Source organism: Neofelis nebulosa, chromosome 1 (assembly GCF_028018385.1).
Source record: "Neofelis nebulosa isolate mNeoNeb1 chromosome 1, mNeoNeb1.pri, whole genome shotgun sequence".
In the NCBI taxonomy this organism is placed as follows: Eukaryota; Metazoa; Chordata; class Mammalia; order Carnivora; family Felidae; genus Neofelis; species Neofelis nebulosa.
Genome location: NC_080782.1, coordinates 227,585,375 through 227,607,184, shown reverse-complemented (window position 1 = coordinate 227,607,184; position 21,810 = coordinate 227,585,375). Strand labels below are relative to the sequence as shown.

General features: G+C 36.8%; 1 protein-coding gene across 4 annotated transcripts in view; it reads right to left on the bottom strand.

Annotated features, from left to right (window-relative positions):
• TRPC4 (transient receptor potential cation channel subfamily C member 4) overlaps positions 1–21,810 on the bottom strand; it is a 206,737-nt gene that overhangs the window by 72,815 nt on the left and 112,112 nt on the right. The gene's annotated exons all lie outside the window — the stretch shown is intronic.

Below are 21,810 nucleotides of genomic sequence, written 5' to 3'. Positions count from 1 at the left end.
AAGATCCTCACAAATAGCAAATGGAACTGTGTCTCCTTCTCTTTTAATACTCTGCACTGCTATTTCACAGTCCCCAGGAAAGAGCCCCATGGCCCCTGTCCCCTTTCCCTCAGCTTGCATAGTTATACTTCAGACATACAAACCATTCATGCTCTGACCGGGTCTGGATCTTTCTGATGATTGTAGGCTTGCATATGCTGTTGCTTTGTCTGGGATTGTGTATCTCCCATTTCTTCATAGTGAAGGTTGGTCCTCCAACCCAGCTGCTAATTCTCCTGGCCACTCCTACAGTCAATTGCCCTTTTTCTCACTCAGTGCTGATATTGTACCTTGAACAGTCATTTACGGTTGCACTTATTCCCTTTATCTCCTGCATTTTACTTATGGGTTGTAGTGAGATACCTGAGAAGGGGCTGTTAATTTTCATCACATAATCTCTAGCCCCAGTACTAGATGTGAGATGTCAATGAATGTCTACTCAATGGAATTAAATGCTGAACATGGTTCAAGGCTTAGGGGTCCATCTAATCAGGCACTAACCACTCATGTAAGTTCCAAAAAAAGGCCTGGCTAAAGGCATGAACCTCAACATTAAGGAGGAGGATCCTTTACACTCTGGAGCTTTTTTCCAGGAGTTACAAAGTTAGCAGCTTCTCCTTCTTCATGTAACATGAACTAGTCCGGGGAACTTCTTAGGGGATCCACTGTGTTGCTTGATTGTAGGGTGAGAAGGTTGCTTTAGTCCAGATTAAATGTCAAGTTTAGCAGCTATTGAAGATTTTCCTTGGAAAATTCATTCTTACAAGGAACACAGAGGCAGCGGATTTCAAATTCATTTCAAAGAAATGTGGCTCAATTCCAAGAGAATCAATTGAAAGAGGGGCAAGGTCTGGATGTAGCAACCATGGTCTTCAGCACTCTTTAATGCTCTTGAGACTGTTTTAAAAGAGGATAATAACGATCTTCTTTCCCTACCTTGCTCTTTTGTGTAATTGGAGACATGCATTTCTGATGAAGAATGTAAAAAAAAAAAAAAAAATAAGATTGGGGCACCTGGGTAGCTCAGTGGGTTGAGCATCTGGCTTTAGCTCAGGTCATGATCTCGCTATTCGTGAGTTCAAGCCCCGCATCGGGCTCTGTGTTCACAGCTCAGAGCCTGGAGCCTGCTTTAGAGTCTATGTCTCCCTCTCTCTTGGCCCCTCTCCTGTTCTCACTCTGTCTGTCTCTCAAAAATAAACAAATGTTAGAAAAAATTAAAAAGAAAAGATAAACGAATCTCAAGAAATTGTTTCCTTATATATAAAACTATTGATGATGTACAAACTTTGGGAAGAAAATACCAATTTTGGACTCTTGTACAAGAAAACATTAAAGTTAAAAATGTATGCCAATGAACTATAAATGTTTTTAAAAATTTTTTTTTAACATTTATTCATCTTTGAGAGACAGAGAGAGACAGAGCATGAGCGGGGAAGGGGCAGAGAGAGAGGGAGACACAGAATCCGAAGCAGGCTCCAGGCTCTGAGCTGTCAGCACAGAGCCCTATGTGGAGCTTGAACTCATGAACTGCGAAATCATGACCTGATCCGAAGTCGGACGCTCAACTGACTGAGCCACCCAGGCGCCTCTAGAAATATTTTTTAAATCATTTTTAGTTTCTACACAGTGGATAAGTATTGTTCACTATTCATAAAATTGAAACACTCTAAAAGTAGTTTCAAAGTTTTGTTCTCTTACGTGATTATGAACATACATTACACCACATATATTGATAGGTTCAAGCAAATTGTATTTTTAATTCTCAATAATCAGTGTCACTCAGTTCCAAAAGGCAAATACATCCCCAAATTCCATTTCATCCAGTTATAAGCTTCTGTAATATAATCTGCATATTAGGGATTGTCTCTAAAAGATTTTCAGTACTTTATTTATTATTTTTTTATTAACTATATTCCCTATGCTGTACATTGTATCCCATGTCTTACTTCTTTATAACTGGAAATCTGTACCTTTTAATCCCCTTTTTCTATTTTGCCCATTCCCCCACTCCTTCCCCTCTGGCAACCACCAGGTTGTTCTCTGTATTTATAAGTCTGTTTCTATTTTGTTTTGTTTGTTCATTTGTTTTGTTTTATAGATCCCACATATAAGTGAAATCATATGGTATTTGTCTTTCTCTGCTTGACATTTCACAAGTAGTAATCGTTAAATATCACAAAATGTGAACATAGTGTTTAGGAGTTAGTTATGCGTACATAATCTGACTATAAAATTCAAGGCAAATTTTGTAATAAGCCTAGCTTGTAGAAGGGATTCAGTGTCAATTAAGTTTCCTATGTCAGCACCAGTATCCATTCCAACCTTCCCTCCACCAAGACAGTATGATTCGGGCAGTCCTATGGACAGTAATCCAATAACTCTCAATCCTGCTCCCCTGGAATATCCAAAATTACATTTCTGCTTTCCTAGCAGCAGAACCAGACTGCCCCTCTAGAGCTGCTTACATTAAACTGGGAATGGGCTGATTATGAAATGAAAGAATTCATACAAAATTACAGCTAATTGGATTCACCTTAATCTTTCATTTGTGTTTAGGAAATGATAAAAGATAACGAATGGCAGCAATTTAGGTCCCAGGGCTAGAAGAACTGTGCCTTTCCACCCTGGCTTCTCCCCACTAGTTCTGTCTCTCCTCTGAGTTTCCTGATCTATACTGACTCAGGGAGGAGAAAGGGCAAGCAGTCGTCATGTCCTCAGCCTTTAATGCTGGCGCCCTCTCTATCCTAAAATAGGGATGTGATTTCTTAATTCAGACAGACAAGAGGCTTCCACACTTGATAGTAAATAGAGTCACAATCTTAGTAATAATAAAGATAATGATAATCACACACACTGGCTCTTTATTTTTGGTATCTAGACTTTCAGTAGAAATAAATAAAAGCTATGAGGAGGTTTGCAAATGCTCACGAATTTCTTTCTAAATTCTTCTCTAGTGGTAGAAAGTCCATTTGATAACAAGCAGAACCTATCTGTTTCACATCATCTGGACATATTATTGCCAACTGTGAGTAACTATTTAACCACCTCCAAACATTTATAATGCAATTTTGGTGCATAATACGTATAAGAAATGTAGTCAAAATATTTACTTATATTTCTGTCACAGTAATTTTACTTTGCCCAAAACACTGCTGAAAGCTGAAGACAGTTTGAACTTTTTTCCTCTCACTAAATTCAGTTAAGACCATGATACATATTCTGGACACTTCCGTAGGTACCTCATTGTCTAATTCCAGAGGAATTCAAAATCACCATTGGAATTCAAAAAGGGAATATTTTCATACCTAGTCCCAGGATTTAAGAGCAGTAAGGTTATATAAAACATATAATATTTAATTTGAAAGTCCTAATTTTCAGAATACCATTTATTTAGTTAGTTGAAAGTGAAAAAGCAGAGTCCAAAGCGTGGCAAAGAAACTTCCTTTTTCTTTCTTCTTGTAAATAAATGGCATCCAAGTGATATCTACCTTCTCAGCTTGCTGAAGAAAGGATTCTCATGTAGCAAAGGGCTAGAGAAGTCTTTCTGATATAAGTTCTTGAAATTGATATATTCTCAATATTTCATTTTTATCGCAATGATCTTCTGTTGTGTCTGCACAAGTTACAAGTCTGCCCAGAGAAGGAGATGTCTTCCAACCAGAACTAAGGGCAAGACAAAATTTCCATCTCGGGATATTGTGGAGGCAGGAATCACTGGGCAGGGAGACACAGGGAGCCTCTTTTGAGGTAGTTTTTCACAGTGTCACTGAAATATTGAACTCAAAAGGTAGCTGAAATTTTAAATATTGAGAACATTATTTGGGTTGAGGATTTGGAACATTCACTCATTTTCTAAAAGATGATAATACCTTCAGGTACTAGATGTCAGCATTCAGATACTGCCCAATACTTAGATCTGAAGGGAATCCAAAACATCATAAGCATCAGTCAATTCCACCAGAGAGATGTCAATAATAACAAAGTACATATCATCTTGGCCTTGTGAAACTATAGAATTAATGCATAACAAGAACATTATTGATAATCAGTAATCACTGTGGAATTGCTAAATGAGGAAGGCAAAACTTTGTATGTGAAGCAACTAGAGAATGGGAAATTATATCTTCTGTCAGCATTCACCTTTCTTCCCTTCATGCAGACATTCTCATCGCCATAGTCCTCTGTCCCAAACATGCTACGTCCCCACTCAGCCACTCCAATAACCATGCCATCTTTTTCTGCTCTGGCCAGGCTTCATCCTGAAAAAGCCTTCCAGAAACACCCTTCACAGTGGTGGGTTTTCTCTATGTGTACATATAGCAGCATCAATTATATTCCATAATATTATAGTTAACTCTTTTTTAAAAAAGATTTGTTTATTTTTGGGAGAGTGCAAGCAGGGGAGGGTTAGAGAGAGGAGGACACATGATCCTAAGTGGCTCTGCGCTGACAGGCTGACAGCAGCAAGCTGGACACGGAGCTCAAACTCGTGAACTGCAAGATCATGACCTAAGCCGAAGTCGGATGCTCAACCAACTGAGCCACCCAGGTGTCCCTATAGTTAACTCTTCATTGATACATTATCTCTGTATATCCCCTTACCTATTTGACATTATTTATCTCAGTAACTATACTGTTTTGCAGAGTTTCTGGTATGAAGAAGATTCTGGAGAAATATTTTTAGAATGAATTAGTAAATATATAAATAGCCACAGTAGAAAGACAAAATTTACCTACTGCTTTCAAAATTGTGCCTAGGTTATTTTATGGCTTTAATACTGCTGTTTAGCATAGAAGAAGAGGCTGAGTCTAAACATATGCCTGAGGGCTAAAAAAAGAAGAACAAACAATAAAATATCCTTTCTAAAAGAAGTCAAAGATATATAGCACACTGTATAACTGGCTTTATTAGTCTGTCCTATGAACTTGGAAGAAAATTATGTTCTCAGTAAATCAACTTGATGGTGATATGAGAAAAAAGAACTATTTACTTTAACTTTCTTGCAAATTTAAGTACTGATTTCTGACTCTTGCTGGATTATTAGATGTCTACTCTCCTGGTTTATATAAACACTGAGATAAAACACTGATCCCCAGTTTATGTATAAGACCTGAAGTAGCAACAAAATAAGTATTGACTGTGACTGTGTTAACAGGCAATGCTTGAAGAATAAATAACCAAAAAATACATAAAATTTTTGGGGGGAGTAGGCTATTTAAGTTTTAGAAGTAGTTTTTTAGTTTATGTTTTTCAGGTTTTTGAGAGGGTAAGTTACTAGCTCCACCCCCAAGAAAAAGTAGTTCATACAACTTTCTCATTCCTATTTTTCAACTACGGTGGAATTAATTTATAGCTTTGGTATGGAAATTATTTGTTTTCACAGCAAAGAAAAGGACACACTTAGAAATATAAATATCAGATTAATGTTTCCTGTTTTAATATACTATTAAATGTATATAGGGGCATCTGGGTGGCTGAGTTGGTTGAACCTCCAACTCTTGATTTCGGCTCAGGTCATGATGTCACGGTTGTGGGATCGAGCCTGGAGTCAGGTCTCTATGCTGGGTATAGAGTCCGCTTAGGATTCTCTGTCTCTGTCTCTCTCTGTAGATCTCTCTTTCTCTCACATGCTCCCTCTGCCCCTCCCCATTCACTCATGCTCTCTCTCTGTAAAAAAAAAAAAAAACTCTCTCTGTCTCTCTCTCTCTGTACATACACACACACACACACACACACACTTTCTAGCTACCAATCATGTTATTTATCCCTTCTCCTATTAGAAAAATCTCAGCTGATGACTAATCTCCTTCATGGTCTTGAATTGCTCTTACCTCTAAGGTTGAGAACTGTGAGACTGAAGATATCTGGCCGTGGGTTTTATTAGTTATACATTTTCAACTCACAAGGGAATTATCAGCACATTCAGACTGCTATAACAGAGTATCAGAGATAGGGGGTCTTATAAACAACAAATATTTATTGCTCCCAGTTCTGGAAGCTGAGAAGCCACTTCTGGGCTCATAAACAGTCTTCTGACTGTAAGCTAACAGGGTAGAAAAAGTGAGGGATTTCTCTGGGGCCTCTTTTATCAGGGCACTAATCCCATTCACTAATCCCATCCTTGACCTAATCACCTGGGAAAGACCTCACCTCCAAACATCATCAGTTTGAGGATTAGGTTTCAACATATGAATTGTAGGGGTGGAGTGGAGTACAAAAGTTTAGTCTATAGCAGGAACAAAGTAAAGAAGACAAAAATTTTTTAAAAAGAAAGGTAGACCATGACTTAAAAAAAATTTTTTTTAAATGTTTATTTTTGAGAAAGAGAAACAGGGGAGGGGCAGAGAGAGAGAGAGAGGGGGGTGACAGAGAATCTGAAGCAGGCTCCAGGCTCTGAGGTGTAAGCACAGAGCCCAACGTGGGGCTCAAACCTACGACCTGTGAGATCATGACCTGAGCCGACTGAGTGAGCCACCCAGGTGCTCCTAGACCATGACTTTTATATCAAGGTAATATATTGAGAAGTAAATTTACTGTGTCTACACAATGCTGTGAAATATGTGATTAGCTATTCTCCCTTACACCAGGAAAGATTGGTTTGATGTTTTAAGATGAGATTTCATTTAAAAATCCTCTTCACACAGGGGCTCCTGGGTGGCCCAGTCGGTTAAGCATCCACTTCAGCTCAGGTCACAATCTCACAGTTCATGAGTTCGAGCCCTGAATCAGGCTCTGTGCTGATAGCTCGGAGCCTAGAGCCTCCTTCAGATTCTGTGTCTCCCTCTCTCTCTGCTCCTCTCTCATTCATGCTCTGTCTCTGTCTCTCCCTCTCAAAAATAAACATTAAAAAAATTTTTTTAAAAATCCTCTTCACACAATAACCACAAAACCAAATCTACTGTGAATGTGTGAATTCTCATGTCAATGTCACATTGAATCAGTTTAGATAAAATAACACTATAATTCTTGGTTAAAAGATACGGGTTTTTCTCCTAGAGGTTATTGCTGCCCGTTTTGCAAATCTGCTTTTGTTTGCATTGTGCAAATTCACAACTAAAGATAATTTTAATACCCTTTTAATATTTTTTAAAATTTATTTTAGAAAGAACATGAATGGCAGGGGGTAGGCAGAGAGAGATTGAGAGCAAGAGAGAGAACCCTAAGCATGCTCAGCATGACTCGGGGCTCAATGACTGGGATTATGACCTGAGCAGAAATCAAGAGTTGGATGCTCAACCAACTAAGCCACCCAGTTGCCCCTGAATATCTTTTTAAATGAATGGTCATAGTAATAGCTATTTCCAAAGGAAGAACCTCTTTGCAGCACATCCGTAGGGCTTACTGTGCAGGGAATTGTACTTTGAAAATGTAGGTGTGATAAAAATGTGTCCGTGACAATCTAATTATAACTTTATTTGAGTTGAAATAATGGATTAATTGGTTATGGAATAAACAAATCTCTGATTCTAGCTTAAAAATTCCTAAATTCTATAACCTTTAAGGTATTTTTCTCCCCCCCCCGAGGCTTAAGTTCCTAAAATTTATGGATCGCCCAAATGTCGAGTCCACATTGATTATTTTTCCTACCATTCAAGATATGAGTCTCACAGTAAGATGTAACTGACACATTTAAGAGAGAAATTGGTAGTTTACGAAGATGTTTAAACTTCTTTGATATAGTAGCTTCTTTAATACAGTAGCTTTCTGTATTTCTTTGCATTTGTTTCACATTAAATGCTTGACTTGTTTAGCTTGCCCAGTGAGTGTAGACATCAACTTTCCTCAGTGTAATGTGGTGCTGTCCCATGAAATAGAATGGAAACATATGTACAATTTTAAATTTTCTAATAGACACATTTTTAAAAAGAGAAAAAAAAAACAGGTGAAATTAATCTTAATAATAGATTGAATTTAATAAAACATCTGAAATTTTATTTTGAGATCAAAGCAATATAAAATTAATGAGTTTTTTTCATTCTTTTTTCTTTTTCCTTTTTTTTTTTTTGCACCAAGACTTTTTTTTTAAGTTTATTTATTTTGAACGAAAGAGAAGGAGAGGGAGAGGGAGAGGGATAGGAAGAGAAAGTGGAGAGAGAGAACATCCCAAGCAGGGTCTCGAAGCCATGAATTGTGAGATCATGACCTGGTCCAAAATCAAGAGTCAGAGGCTAACCAACTGAACCACCCAGGTACACCTGGACCAAGACTTTTAAATCTGGTATGTATTTGACATTTAGGCAATACTTGAAATTTTAAAAGAAATCTCTAAGAATGTCACTGAGTACTGATTACAGAGAATAGTAATTTTGTTGTTTTGGTGGCTGTTAATAAAAGTCTATTTTAGAGGAGAGTGACTGTACTTATTTCCCTGGCTGCTCTTCTCTCCAAAGGGTGACAAACAGGCAGTCACTTACATTTAATGATTCTTGCACATCTTCCTCCCCCCACCATCCCTAATGCTACATGGTGTAGAAGGTTTGCACCTCTCTCTCCCCTATGGTGTCCCTTCCTTATAGAGCCAAAACAACATTAAATAATGGGAATCTGTAAGCTCTGTTCTTAGGATGTATTTTGGAAGCAGATAGTGTTGCCCCAGGCAGTGGACAGGCAACGGCCTGCTCCTACACATTTCTCATTGCTGCCTGGTCAATAAGCAACCCACTGGTGCTAATAGCTCCTATTTTAAATGTAAATAACACTGCAATAATTCAGTCTATCTGTCAATGACAACTTTATAGGTAATATTTTTGAACAGGAAATCAGATTACTTTCCTCCTTGCTAAAATGATCTTTAAGAACATGAGAGGGCTGTTTGGTTTTAATTTGGGAGCATTTCCTCAGTGGATTGACCTGAGAAAATTTCTGCCAAAAGAGAAACTCATGCCAAAAGAGACATGCCCTGGAGGAGGCATGTCTAAAGATGGGTGACAGACCAAAATGGATGAGAGGGGGCAAAGAGATATGGCCTGCATATTAGCAAACACCTCAATGCCTGGAATCTTAAAATTGTAAATGCTTGGCTCATTATTTATCTGCTTTTATGTCTCAAAGGAGAGAGAAATAGATGATATTTGCTTCTAACGCTTAAGATGCACGTGATTGAACAGCTGAATTATCAAAACATAGGCTCACACATGATTCATCTCTCAGACATACAAAGATTTGTCTTCCTTAGAAAGTTAGAAGTGGAAGATACTTCCAGAATCATCAAGGCTCACCTTTTCATTTACAAGCAGGAAATTGAGGTCCATGGAGGTCAGATGAATTTTCCAGAGCCACAAAACTAGTTAGCGGCAGAGGCAGATTTAGCTCCCTATCAGATGTGGTGCTGATTGGGACTGTGGGGTAAGGGGCCGGAGCTCAGGACTGAAGTCAGCCCCTTATAATGAAGTCAAAGTTGCATGGCTATAATCCCAACCCAGTCATTACAGTTTTGGGGTATGTCAGTACCACTACCATTGCCTTGTACCATTCTGCATTCTTTTATGTAGACCATGAAAGACATGAAATCAATAATACTCGTGTAACCAAGCTCTAAAAATTGGATGAAATAAAAGCTAAATATTCAGTTCCAAAGGGCTTCGTGGTCAAGAGGGCTTTTCTTTTCTTTCTTCTGATCTTATGAATGCCTGAGATTATTGTAGACTCTGTATATCATGATCTATATAACAAATAACTGTGAAGGAACTAGTCCCCTCCAAAGAGAAAGAAGTATTTATTTCCGCTGCCTATCCTCTGTTACTTAGCGTTTTCTAAAGGGAATTACAAGAACGTCTCAAGCTTAAATGATTGACAGAGAAGAGTAATTTTACATGGGGTGAGAGATAGTGGGTTGGACATATATGAGGGGAAAGAGGGAGGAGAAAGAAAGAGAAAGAGGAAGGAAGGAAGGAAGGAAGGAAGGAAGGAAGGAAAGGAAGGAAGGAAGGAAGGAAGGAAGGAAGGAAGGAAGGAAAGAAAGAAAGAAAGAAAGAAAGAAAGAAAGAAAGAAAGAAAGAAAGAAAGAAAGAAAAAGAAAGAAAGAAAAAGAACCCCTTGGGTTGTTTGTTTTGCAGTTTAGTTTAGCTTTTCTCGAACTTCCCAGACAAGGCAGAAATTCTAGAGGGTCAAGTAGAGGAATCACCTACTGATCTTCAGGGCTGCGGAACAATTTTCCCCTCTAAAGGAGACAAATGCTCAGGACATGGGAAGATGAGTGCAGGCACCATATTTAATGAGAATCTGTGCATTCCTCGGTGCTATCTCACCTCTTCTGCAGGGTGTGACCGGGGTTCAGTCCTCCGGGCCCCTTTCCCTCCCTCCACATCTGCAAGCAAGCGCTAAGAGAAGGGTTTCCCCACTTCTATTTCCTGCTCTGCTCCCATTGCTCTGACCCGAGCTGCTGTCATTTCCTGTCTGAAATTCTTTAGTTTTTTGCCCCACTCTATTCTAAACCCAGCACCTAAAGTGGTCTTTCCAAAATGCAACTCTACTCACGACACTTCCTCTGCTTAAAGCCGTTTAAAAGCTTCTTGCAGTGTTTAGGAGGAAAACAACTTCTTAATGAGGATGTGTGCGACCTGGCCGCTGCTCACCACTTTCTTGAGTTTCTTGTACCTCTAGCCTTTTGTTCTCTGTGCTCTAGTCCAGCTCCCTCACCACAGAATCACCCTGCAGGGTGCCCCCTTTGTCTGCAATGTTATCCATACCCTTCTCCCCCTCCATACATTCACACTCCTTCCCTCTTTATCTCCCATTCCTTAGTCAGTCTGCCTGGAACATCTAGGCTAGTTTAGATTGCCTGTGGGCATTGTTATATAGCTTCTGATATTCTCCTTCATTAACCTTTACAAAGACTGCACGAATACACTTATTTGGATAATTTTTTAAATGTTGTTCTCCCCTAATAGACTACTAGTTACATAAGGGCAGAAACTATACTTGTCATATTCATCTCTGCATTCTCAATGCCTACTAATGTCTGGCACATGTAGGTTCACAAATAATGTTTGTTTAATGAATGAGAAATAAATGTATGTTTGGATACATCAATAAATGGATGAAAGCAATGTGATTCTTTTCTCTTTTCCTCTAAAATATTTTTCAGTGCCCCATGGAATTTGCAGGAGTCTCATGGTCTGAACTTGTCTATGCCTCACTCCCAGACTTGGCCATGATTTCCTGGGATCTTCACCTGTCTATGCCTGGACAGTATAATATAAGCCACCTGACGTTGCCAAAGCTGACGTGGCATTGCCATTTGCAGGCTAGACACTCATATTGCCTGTGCCAATAAGTAGACCTATAAGGAAACCAACAAGTACTCCTTTTAGCTTGGGTTAAGTAGTAACAGATAACACCAGAATCTTCTGGTTCACAGAAAGAATAATCTGGTGTTCTATAAAGGATCTAGGCTCCAGAGCCAGAAAGACCTGTCTGTATGATGAAGATTATAAAAATAGCTGCCCTTGAAAACATGAATAGACACTTCTCTAAAGAAGACATCCGGATGGCCAACAGGCACATGAAAAGATGTTCAACGTCGCTCCTCATCAGGGAAATACAAATCAAAACCACACTCAGATACCACCTCACGCCAGTCAGAGTGGCCAAAATGAAGAAATCAGGAGACTATAGATGCTGGAGAGGATGTGGAGAGACGGGAACCCTCTTGCACTGTTGGTGGGAATGCAAATTGGTGCAGCCGCTCTGGAAAGCAGTGTGGAGGTTCCTCAAAAAATTAAAAATAGACCTACCCTATGACCCAGCAATAGCACTGCTAGGAATTTATCCAAGGGATACAGGAGTACTGATGCATAGGGGCACTTGTACCCCAATGTTTATAGCAGCACTCTCAACAATCGCCAAATTATGGAAAGAGCCTAAATGTCCATCAACTGATGAATGGATAAAGAAATTGTGGTTTATATACACAATGGAATACTACGTGGCAATGAGAAAGAATGAAATATGGCCTTTTGTAGCAACGTGGATGGAACTGGAGAGTGTGATGCTAAGTGAAATAAGCCATACAGAGAAAGACAGATACCATATGGTTTCACTCTTATGTGGATCCTGAGAAACGTAACAGAAACCCATGGGGGAGGGGAAGGGAAAAAAAAAAAAAAAAAGAGGTTAGAGTGGGAGAGAGCCAAAGCATAAGAGACTGTTAAAAACTGAGAACAAACTGAGGGTTGATGGGGGGTGGGAGGGAGGGCAGGGTGGGTGATGGGTATTGAGGAGGGCACCTTTTGGGATGAGCACTGGGTGTTGTATGGAAACCAATTTGACAGTAAATTTCATATATTAAAAAATAAATAAATAAATAAATAAATTTAAAAAAAATGATTTAAAAAAAAAATAAAAAAAAAATAAAAATAGCTGCCCTTTTTTTAAAAGAATAAAATGAAACAAAATACGAAAAGTAATTATCATAGTACCAAGCACAAAAATGTTATTAATTCTTTCTTACTGCCCATCTTCCTTCCCAATGCACATTTCTGCATCGAGGAATTACATAGCTCAAAGCAATTTACAAATATTTCTCCATTCACTTGCAACTTGATAGTGAAAATGGGCTAGGTTCAGTCATGAATTGGTGACTCTGGGCATTGCATCTGACCTTATAAGAAATTATTATTCGTTGGGTCACAACATCATAGGCAGTTTTGTCACACAAGACACCTGTGAAATGTGCCAGTTGAAATGTGATCTTGGTAATCATCCAGAATTGGCAATATGAAAACCTGTCTCTTCCTCCCTTCTCCTGTTAACCGTGTGTGGAGGTTTGACAGTGGCCAGAATTGAGTTCCTGGCCAGGAACTATCCCTGCCAACCTAGGAGAGACACAGTAAGATGACTCTGAGAAGCCATGGTAATGTGACTCAGTTTCCCACTCCTCAGGAGCCAAGGGCATGCCTAAGGTTTCCTATTAATTTTTTACATACAGGCTTTTGGCACGTCCTTAAGAGCTTCTTGACCTAGTAAATCTTGGCTAGAATTAAATATGCTGTTTTAAGAGTTTGTGTGTATTTTAAAGACTAGGAGGAACATGTAAACTTTCCTTTTTCTCTTTCAGCTGCAAATCAAAAGCAGAGAAAAAATGTTGTTAAACATATTTGAATTTTTTTTTTCCAGGAGAAAGTACCTTCTGTGGTTGTTGTGACTTCTGCACAGTGTCTCAGATGGGGTCATGCTTGGGCGAACACTTTATCCTCATATTTTAAGGAGATATTAAAGAAATATAAGCATTACAAGTAAGAAGATGAACGAGTTCATTAAAGAATAGGCACTTCCTAGAATAAGAGATAAAGAACTAAAAAAAGTTTGAATTGGCGAATGTATTAAATAGTGACCTTCTAAGGAATGTAGAGGTACATCTCTATCTTACCACTAAAAATTCCCAGTGAAGCCTGTACTTACTAAATTTAAATTGTTTTCAATTAAACTTTGAGTCATAAAGTTACAAATCAATAGACTTTAAAACTGTTCATTTAAACTTACACTTCTATTTCATACCAACATTTTACGAACAAGAGTTTCTTTGCTGTACATTTGCCAATAAGGGCTATTTCATGAAAAGACCGCTGGCTTTGGGTTTCTAGCCAAGTTTTGTATAGGAAAACTTGTAAACAGAGTTATTCTTTTTCAAAATAAAGCTGAACTCTGAGCCTACATAGCATACTAAGAAAGTGGTTGATGCTAACTCAGAATCTCAAAGCATACTGAGGAAGTGGTTAATATTGTACATATGTGGTGGGGGTGGGGGCAGAGGGGATGGTTTACTCTGAGGACTTATAAGACCTTAGTGGTGAAATATGAATGCTGATTCTTAAATATTTTTGACATAAAATCTCGAATAAACAGATCTTAAAAAAACACAATCTTTCTACTTAAGGGCTATTTTTAATCACTGCAAGTCTCAACAAGCATGATATTTTTAAACTAGGAAGCTGGAAAAAAATTTTATTTTTAAATTGTCCTCTGCAAGTTTATTTTCCTCATAGCAGCTTCTCTTGGGTACATCTAAGTTGAGTTGTTTTTTTTTTTTCTAGGTTCATATAGAAGACTATGGTGAGACAGAAGTTTGGTGTGGGGAGTGGTAAAATATCACAGGCTGACTATGTATTTATATGCACATGCCCAGTAGTTTAACTCTCTGACGTGGAGACTTATAGAGATGCTATGCTAACATACATGGGTAGAAAACAAAAACATCAAAACTGAGGCTTCCCAGGAGACACTAGCTCATTCCCATGACATTTCATATTCCCAATGTTTTACAGGAAGCTACAAGAGAGAGAGACAGGTTCAAGATCAGTTTTCAAAACTGATAATAGAACTTACTTGAAGTGAATTTAGAGATTTCAGATGGCTTATGCTGGAGTCTTTCACAAAAAAAAAGAGCAGCTAATAGATAAAGATATCAGAAGATAGTTTAGATCAGAATACTACTTTTGTTTTACAATCTGAAAGCATTTAAATCTACATTTTAACTACCACTGGTTCGTTAATATTATATTGAAAGATGGTAAAATATTTCAGACTTAAGATATTGCCCATAATAATGAAATATATTGCAGTGACACTAATATAGAGGCTCACAAATGCTTAAAGGGTTTGTAAACACATGATTAGTGTTTTTAAAAAAGTGGTTAGCATCCTGTATTTTGTTGGCACTTTTCTGCTGGTGATTGTTTTTGAATAACATCATTTCAGTGAGAGAAGAATTACAATGGGAAAGCTAACTAATGACCTCATCTTGATTAATTCAAAAATATCTTCAGCCATCAATCAGGATCTAGGTCACATTTTATATTCTCAGATTTTGCAATGAATGAAAAAGAAAAACTACTTTAGTGTAGTTTACTCCCTGTCTGGGGTCATAGGTAACAAAACAAAACAAAAACAACACATGATACATAAGTATGTGAAATAGTTAATAAAATAGTGAGAATTGTTTACAAACTTTGAGAACATCATGAAGATTTAGGCTGTAATCAGAGTGAAATTGAGAGCCACTGGAAAGTGTTAGATAGGGTACAGTGAACAATGACATTATGTGTTTTATGCTTCAGTTCAGAAGCAGGGACAAACCCAAGAGGTATTATGAACATAAGTGTAGCAAAAGTTGGTCATCAGGCATGAGGCATAATGGAGAGAAAATGCTCCTGTTTGTGATATTGATATTGACTGAGTTAGGACAGACTGCTTTTAGGAAGCAACACAGATTTAATTTTAACATTGTAGTTGACTTTGTAGAGATTGCTGGTATGTGGGAACAGGGATGGAAACTATGCTTTATCTTGCATGCCAACACAAGTTTTTAGTAATCGGGGTGTGGATCATGTACAGAACAGGAGTATGAGGCCAAGTTAGAATTCAGAGGAAAAATTTGTCTTGTGTAATGCCTCTGATTTCTGTAGTTGAGTTTCAATTCTGGTGTAGCTGAACATTTTCTTTCTAGACTGTTATGAGCTGAATTTTGTTGTCTCAAGATCGATATGCTAACCCCAAGTACCTCAAAATGTGATCGTGTTTGGAGACAGGGTTTTTCAAGAGGTAATGAAGTTAAAATGACAGATACATATAAGTGTCAGTAAAGCTAATTCTTTGTACTTGTAACGTCATGCAACTTTTAGTCAAGAGTGGATTTATTTTTCCATTTTCCACTTGAACACCTATTTCCCACATTGCTAATGAGAGTTTTACTTGGGTACGTTATACTTCATTTTCAATTCTTTAGGGATATATATTTAATATACAGAGACACAGCTCAGGAAATTTATGCAACCAACAATTGGTGGAGTCTAATCTTTAAATGCATGGATTTGTCAGTGATTTACACAGTGAACACATGGGCTCATGTAAAAATATTTACCACTGTCTGGCAAAATATTTATTATGAATACCTGGGAGAATTTGAAGAAAAGTACTGTGAAGAGACACATCCCCCACAAAGAGCTGCTTCCTCCTAACCTCACAGATAAAACACAAAGGCTTCCAAGAGCCAGACTATGAATAGCTCTATTCCATTAAAGAAGGAAGAAGTCTTCTTCACATAGAGTCTGCACCTTTCCGTTTTTCATAACTTCTTATATAGAAAATAGTTCACTGCTAAATAAGAATGGAAAAAACTTCTAGTTTCTATATGGATTTTTCTCCAAATATCTTAAAAAGTTTAGCAAATGCACTAGTAAATTTAGAATTGTTGCTATTATCTATCTACTCATCTAAGTATTTTTAAGTTTTTAAACTTTTAAACTTATACAGTAAGTCATTTCTTGAAATGCAAAAGACTGTTAATGAAAATCCCCTTGGGGACTTTGTTAAGTGACATTCAAAACATAGAATTCAATATGATTGTTTAAGTCTGGGGCTTTCAAAGAGGGGATCTTGGGGTTTATGCTACGCTATTTTTATCAGAGTATTGCAAAGGAGTTTCTGTCCATTGTGCTTGATCTTACTGGGTATCCCTGACCATTATAAAGCTTTCCAGAATGACAACCAATCATATAGGTGGATTTTTGAACCCTGCAAACCCTGTAATTTTACCTTTGAAAATGTTACTAAAGGTTCAAAGATTGTTCAACTTTAACTTCAAACTGATTCATTTGTAAATAACATAGAAGAAATATTTTCCAATTAATTTTATTTGAATAAATTTTAATTTCCTCATCTCATACTTCAATCTCCTATTATAAGAGCAGTGCAATTTGTGGACTATTTTAATTTATGACTCTTCAGGCAGAAAGACCTATTCAAGAATCAGTATTATCATATTAACACTCATTTGAATATTATGGCAGAAGATTATGAATTATCCTCTTTGATAGATCAAATTGGATGTAACCAGAAGACTTAGATTTGCTTGTCCACTGACTTAAGTAATGGTAGACATCCAGTACTTAAGGTACTCATTAGGTATTTGGTAGATCCATTTAACCCAGCATATTACCAATCTCTCTATTTTTTTAAGTTTATTAATTTATTGTTGAGAGAGAGAGAGGCAGCAAGCAAGCATGAGCAGGGGAGGGGAAATGAGAGAGAGGGAGATAGAGAATCCCAAGCAGACTTTGTCCTGTCAACACAGAGCTCAACACAGGGCTCAAACTCACAAACCATGAGATCGCGACCTGAGCTGAAATTAAGAGTCAGATGCTTAACCCACTGAGCCACTCAGGTACCCCTATAATACCATATAAAAAGAATAATTTTTTATATATAAAATTCTTAGATATTTTTAAAGTTCTAATTTTTTAGACCTACCTAATACATTGTTTTCAACAATGTTCTCATAGACAAGATGACCCATTTTTTTCCAATCAGTACACATGAAAATATGGGAGTAGTATTCACATTTCAAAATATGATAGTCTTTATTTATACATAGCAATAAATGCATGAATTTAAGACCAAGTAACAACTACTTCTTTTGATTTTATTTTTATTCATTCTGATATTAGATAGTAAATGAACATTTGCTATGCGACATTAATTATTACATGAGGAACAGGGAGTAACGTGAATAAGACAAAATTCCTGCACTTAAAAATAGTATACTGAGGGAACAGAAATGCAGATAAGTAAATATGAGATGTCTTGGTGTGAAATCATAAAGATTTGTAAGAGTACAAAGGAGGGATAGTTAATAGAGGGCTAGGGAGGAAGGGCTGACTGAATCTTGATGGGATTATTTCACTTAGCATAATGTTCTCCAACTTTATCCTTGTTGTTGCAAATGGCAGGATTTCCTCCTCTTTTTTATGGCTGAATGATATTCCATTATGTATATGTCAGATTTTATCTATCTATTCATCTGTTGACAGTTATTTCCATACCTTGGCTATTGTGAATAATGCAATGAACATGGGTATGCAGGTATTTCTTTCAGATACTGAGTTCGTTTCTTTTGAATATATGCCTCAACATGGGATTACAGGATCATATGATAATTGTATTTTTAATATTTTGAAGGACTTTCATAGTGTTTTCCATAATGACTGTAAAGCCAGACACAGAAAGACCAATATTATATGATCTGACTTGTATGTGGAATCTGGTAGAGTTGAACTCAGAGAGGCAAAGAGTGTAATGGTGACTTCCAAGGGCTATGGGGGTGAGGAAATGGGAGGATTTAAGGCAAAGGGTACAATAATAATACTGTAAGGCATACTTGAAATTTGCTAAGAGAGTACATTTTAAGTGTTTCCACCACATATACACAAAATGTAATTATGTGATATGAGAAATGCATTAATAGCTTGATAGTGGTAATTATTTCACAAATTATATCAAGTTATGTTGGATGATTCAAATGTATACAATTTTAATGTCTCAGTCATATCTCAATAAAGCTGGAAGGATAATCCTAACGAAATAATACTTGATAGGAATTGTGATACCTTAGTACTATATGAGTCCCATCAAAAAAGGGTGGCAAGATCTCTCTCTCTTTACACATATACAGAGATAAAATAGGAGAACATCTTCATAATCTTGCTTTTGGAAGCCTTTCTAAACAAGACAGATATTTGAAAATACATAGGTATATGTCTGAAAGATTTGAGTGCAGCAAAATGTAAAATGTTATACACCAAAAGAACAAACACAAGAATATCTGCAATACACAAGCAGAAGATTGATATGAATAATATATAAAGTATATTTACAAGTCAATAAAGAAGAAACACTTGATCCAATAGAAAAATGGGTAAAGAATATAATTGTGTGGAGTATTATTCAGCCATCAAAAAGAATTAAATCTTGCCATTTGCGACGACAGGGATGGAGCTAGACATGTATTATGCTAAGCAAATGAGTCAGTCAGAAGGACAAATACCATATTTCATTCATATGTGGAATTAAAAAAAAAAACAGATGAACATAGGGGAAGGGGAGAAAAAGAGAAGGGGGCAAGCCATAAGAGACGCTTAACTATAGAGAACAAACTGAGGGCTAATGGAGGGGAAGTGGGTGGGTGATGGGATGAGTGGTGACGGGGATTAAGGAGGGCACTTGTGATGGGCACTGTGTGTTACATGTAAGTGATGAATAACTAAACTCTACTCCTAAAACCAATATTACTATGTTAACTAACTAGAATTGAAATAAAAATTTGAAGTAACAAAAAAGAATATGATCATGCATGACAAGCCCAAAATATACAAGGCTATTGAATATATAAGACTATTATCAGTTATGCTAATATACTGAAGGTAAATTAAAACAATTAAATATTTCCTCTTATTAGATTTATAAAATTCAAAAAGAATAATATATCTAGGGATTGGCAGGTGTGAAAGGAAATAGATACTCTTATCCACTATTGGTGGGGGTATAAGTCATTGTATTTTTAATAGGAAAAAAATTGATCTATAAAATTTTATAAAATATCTATTTTGATGGTACTATTCCTCTTCAAAAAATCTATCCTACAAACATATCTGGCTCATCAGTACAAAGATATTTTTACAAAAAAGTTCTCTGAAGCCTTATTTGTAGTAACGAAAGATTTGGAAAACTGAAATGTCTGCCAATCAAGGATTGAATGCAAAAAAAGAATGATTAATATCTTATTTATTAATTTCATACAGAAATTGATAATAATGAAGGAAATCTATAATTGTAATATTTTAAATGTCTTCAAGACATACTAAAGAAAGGGAAAAATAATCACAAAGAATTACATACAGAATAATTCCATTTGTATGCATTTAAAAATAAAAACCTGACCATTTAAAACCATGAATATATATACCCGTATGTGTCTAGGTGTGTGCGTTCTGTGTACATGTGGGTGGGGTTGTGTGAGGACAAATATCTAGGGGTATTTCCTGTAATATATTCAGCAATCATTCCTAACTCTGGGGAAGGAATTTGGAATAGTAAAAAGAGACTGTAATTACTATCACTCTGCTTTAAACCATTTGAATTTTGTACATTGAGTATATACTTAGGTATTTATTTTTGTAATTCGTACATATATATATATGTATATATGATGATGAAGATGATTTTTTTTATTACATTAAGCTCTAGGAAAGAAGGAGCAGCAAACATTTCCTGAAACTGGGAAAACCTAAATTAATTCTTAAAAAGAAGTGAAATTAAATAATGAAAAAAATAGGGGAGCAGGATAATTTCTGGTTACAAAAGTAAAGATTTTAATTTTGGAAAGAAAAGGAGATACAAAGAGAAAAACAGAAAGCAAATTTTTCAAAATAAAGTATAATTATAAGTTTTTTTTACATTTTTCTTCATTTCTTTCTTTGGAATAGAGACTAGGTATCACTTAAATAAGCATGAATAAGTTAGTAAATGAATGGAGAAAGGGATTCCCAAGAGAGGAGATTCATGTATAAATTTGCAATTAAGTATCATAATGCTTTAGGAAAAGAGGCAATTTTATGGCCTATGCCAAATGGGTTTTAGAGAATTTTATATACCACATGTAAGGTGGTATATATAAGACAATCATCTGCTCTAATTAGTCACTGGTTTTATTAACCACACAGTTTATTCTGCCAAAGGACAGGCCTATAGAAATTCCATTTCAGCATCACAGATCAGTTGTTACCTAAAGTGCTGAAATGGAATGACTTCTCTTTTATAATAATATGAACATGAAATATTTCTTTGTTAAGTCTAGATACAGATCTCCACAGCTTACAATGGCTATAAATTTATTTCAGCCATTGACGTATATTTATTTAATATAAAACTACATGTCTATGACTAAACAAGAATAGTATAGAGTGTTGGCTATGCTCATGTGATTTTAGGGATTTTTACCGAGTTTTTTCATGTAGACTATGAAAAAAATTATATAAAATATCAGCATTGCAATAGGTAATCAAGCTAAAGGCACATAAACTTTACTTAACTTTGAACATACAATGGCAACTAATCTATATTTAAATTCTTTCAGGCTGTATTAGTGAATATTAATGTTATAATTGGGAAAATAGTCTTGGGCCTTATTTTATGAAATAGTGTGTTTCCTAATTAACCTCTTTTGGGGGGCTTCCAGTGACTTTGTGTCTTAAAAACCTGACAGTAATACATCTAATACTAAAACCAGAATGAAAAAGAACAGAAAGTTCCTAAGCTACACTCTGGCAGGAATGTCACTTATCCTGAGATGATGGTGACATTCCACAATAGTCCAGGGCAGTGTGTGCAATGGTTGGTAACAGCCTGTGTGGAATCCTGGCTCCGAAGCTGGGTAGTGCCCTGACGTGGGCAAGGAAGGGCACACTTCACCTTCGTGAGACTCAGCTTCCATTCTCTTAAATAGCGTGATAAGAATAACAGCACCTGGGGCGCCTGGGTGGCGCAGTCGGTTAAGCGTCCGACTTCAGCCAGGTCACGATCTCGTGGTCCGTGAGTTCGAGCCCCGCGTCAGGCTCTGGGCTGATGGCTCGGAGCCTGGAGCCTGTTTCCGATTCTGTGTCTCCCTCTCTCTCTGCCCCTCCCCCGTTCATGCTCTGTCTCTCTCTGTCCCAAAAATAAATAAAAAACGTTGAAAAAAAATTAAAAAAAAAAAAAAAGAATAACAGCACCTATGGCTATTGTGACAATTAAAGAAATTCCAGTCTGTAAAGGGCTTAACATGACCCTCAGCACCTACTGAGTATGAGTAACATAGTCTTCTTTGTTTTTATTTTTTACATCTCTAATCAGAATTATTTCAGAACTGCTTGAGTTGCTGGTAGCATTGTTGTGAGGATAGAATAATGGCCCAGATGTTCCTGAGAAGGTCTTTTCTGACTTTCTGGAAAGGCCCCAAT